The 3,284-nt window shown below is 48.8% G+C and overlaps 1 pseudogene; it reads right to left on the bottom strand.

The window, feature by feature from the left end:
• Window positions 1-335: 335 nt before the first annotated feature.
• On the bottom strand, window positions 336-2,222 carry LOC125291795 (annotated as a pseudogene).
• Between the last annotated feature and the right edge of the window lie 1,062 nt (window positions 2,223-3,284).

Genomic DNA, 3,284 nt, shown 5'->3' with positions numbered 1-3,284 from the left:
TGGCATTTAGACATTTTCACAAAAACTCAATATAAATTCAATAATATCCCCAAAATGGTGAATTTTTGGGTCTACACTTTTGGCGAAGCTAGAGGTTTTTTTTTTTCTATTAAAAACATTTTGACAAATGTTAATTGATATAAGAAACAAGAGAATATAAGAATATAGTTCCATAAAGGTGATGGAATTACAAAAAATACTATTTTATCACTCGGCTAGATATATTGTTACTATTACTATATTAATGATAGTTATAAGAAACACCTTAGTGGTGCAGCTTGGACACATCCTCAGTGATGAACCTAGGGTCACAGGGTGTTTCGGGTCTCAGATCATCAGACACCCTCACCTGGGCGACCCAGCCGGGGCTGATCAGACCCCGACTTGTGTCCAAGAAGGGCACTAAGCCACCTAGAGGCTCTCTCAGCTGCCTCGCAGATGTTTCTGGTGGCTTTCCTTTCTTGAGCACCTCTAATTCCAAGCAGCCTGAGTGATCGGTGCAGGCTCTGTCCTGGGAATCCCCTGCAGCCAACCTCGATTGGCTCAGAGCGGGCCCTCCACCCTTTCAGCCTGCAGTCCTCCACCAGTTCCAGATGCTTAGCCCTTTTTTTCATCAAGCGCTTCCTCAATCCGGTCTTCCCAGGGGACTGTGAGTTCCAGTAGCACCACTTGCTTTGTACTCTCTGATGTTAGGACCATGTCTGGCCTGAGCGTGGTGCTGGTGATGTGCTCTGGAAACTTCAATTGTCTCCCCAGGTCCACCTTCAGCTGCCAATCTCCTGCTGTGGATAGCCGCCCAGCTGGGACCTTTGGCTGTGACTGAGGCTTCTCGCCGGCCCTGACGAAAGCAATGTGTGGCCTTGCTAAGGGCTGGTGCTTGCTTTGCTGGATTCCCGCACGGATGGTGTCCGCTACTGCCTTCAGCACCTGGTCATGGCGCCATCTGTACCTCCCCTCTCCCAGTGCTTTCGGGCTGCAGCTCAAGATGTGCTCCAGCGATCCTCTTGCAGGGCACAGGGGACAGGATGGTGCTTCAGCTAGCCCCCAGCAATGCAGATTGGCTGGACTCGGTAGGACGTCATACACTGACTGGATCAGGAACTTTATTCTTGCTGGCTCTGACCTCCAAAGTTCTGACCAGGTGATTTTCGAGTCAGTGCATGCTCCCAATTGGTCCAGGCCCCCCTGCTGGCGCGCATGGCCACCGTTTTTGCTCGCCGGCTCCTCTTCCACCTCTGCTCGGACCTCGCCCTGAATCATCTGCCGTTTGTCCCTTCCCTGCGCTCTGTCATAGGCGCGGTGCCTTCATGGCAGCCAAGTCCTGCTCGCCCAACTGCCACAGAGCCTACTAGCACACTGTGCCGCAATCTTGCCTCTGCCTGCTGGACTGCCTCCTGCGCCCTCCACTTCCGTCCAGTCCTGACCTCTATGCCTGCAGAGGAGACTCTGGTGTCGGCTGAGTCTCGGTAAAGTAACACCTCCCTGGCTCTGGTTACCTTGAATTCCTCTGTCAGGCCTGAGAACGGGAGCTGCAGCTTGTTGGTGTGCCCATACAGGGCAATGCAGCTTAGGCTCTTCGGCAGGCCCAGCCACCTGCGCAGGAACTGGCTGATGTTTCTCTCCAAGGTCTCCACTGTTGTTACTGGGACCTGATACATCAGCAAAGGCCACAAAAGCCTTAGCAGGATGCCATGCTGATATATCCAGGCTTTAAATTTCCCAGGGAGGCCTGACCCGTCCACTGCTGCAAGCCAGCTTTTCAGCTCCGTGTGCATGGCCTGGATTGCTGCTGTGTCTCTCAGAGTCACGTCAAAGAGCTTCCCCAAGCTCTTCACCGGCTACTCTGTCAATGATGGGATTTGGAGACCATTCATGTGGAGGCGGAATTTGTCCTCCACTCTCCCCTTCCTCAGGACAAGGGATCGGCACTTAGCTGGCTTGAATGTCATTCTTGCCCAAGATGTTAGCCTTTCGAGACCTTTAAGGAGCCAGCGGCACCCTGGCACTGATGTTGCTGTGACTGTCAGGTCATCCATAAAGGCTCTAATTGGCGGTTGGCGAGTGCCAGATCTGGAGAGAGGCCCTCTGCATTCCACTTCTGCAGCCTTGACAAGCATGGTCATCGACAGGGCAAACAGTGTCACTGATATAGTACAACCAGTGATGATGCCTTTTTCTAGGCGGTGCCATGCTGATGTTGTAGATCCAGATGTGAATCTCATAACTCATAGTAATACTTAGAGCTGCTGTAAATCCAGAGATGGAAATGGTCTTACTAACTACCAGTCTTTGCTATCATCTTTTTCATTCCCTGTTACACTTGCAAAAAAGACATTCTATCAGATAAGATTGAGAGCGCAACTGACAGTAGAAAACTTTTTCAACTTTTAAGTCTCTTCTCAATCCTCCACCACTGCCATACTTCACTTAGCCTGACGAGCCAGACCCACATTAAAATGCAGGGTCTGGGCACTCACCGTTCGCAGTAGTACTCAGTCCGAGGGGCGGGATAATCGGTTGCCTTTCAAATTCCCTCTGCACGCAATAGGACAGCGCTAGTCCCATGCGTTTCCCGCCAGTGGAGCTAGTTCGCTAGTACAAACTTTTGCCAACTTAATAAAAGCTTAACTTGTGTCACACTGTTCGCCAACAGCAACATTATCTTATTTGTTTTCAAGTAGCAGGGAATTCAAGCCAAACCGTTGCAACTCTGTCATCAATCATTATGTTAAGCCCGCCTAACGACTCTATACACGATTTGATTGGCCTGATAGAAGTTTAATTTTTCAGAGAGTTGCTAGACTAGCCTTGGCAGCAAATGTAGCCTAGAAATCTAGACGCTAGGGTGCGTCTAGATTTCTAGGCTAATACTTCACTGTCAGCAGATGACCTTACAACATTTTCACTGAAAGTTGCTTCACCCTCCTGTTGTGTTCGTTTTATGTTTACTAGTTTTGTGTTCCCGGTCAAAAATGACAGCTGCATTATAACTTGTTATAAATACAAAGTAACACACATATTATCATCTAATGTTGTGATAGACCTTCGTATCAACTTGTGCTCTATTGGATATAACTAGTTTTAAACCTCCATTTGGTATTTATGGCCTGCAGGCCTCACTGACCTGAGCTCATGCAAGTCAGAAAGGGGAAGATTCCATTGGGGAAAGGTTCCAATGGGGGCTGGCATAGAAGCAAAGTGTTTTAATGTACAGAATCATATACAGTCCATCTGATCAATAAGTATGTGCCTGGACTCATTTTTATACACTGACCATTTTTTCA

This window comes from Alosa alosa, chromosome 3, assembly GCF_017589495.1.
Source record: "Alosa alosa isolate M-15738 ecotype Scorff River chromosome 3, AALO_Geno_1.1, whole genome shotgun sequence".
NCBI lineage: Eukaryota > Metazoa > Chordata > Actinopteri > Clupeiformes > Clupeidae > Alosa > Alosa alosa.
The sequence above is the reverse complement of the archived record's forward strand: the minus strand, read 5'-3'. Positions and strand labels throughout refer to the sequence as shown.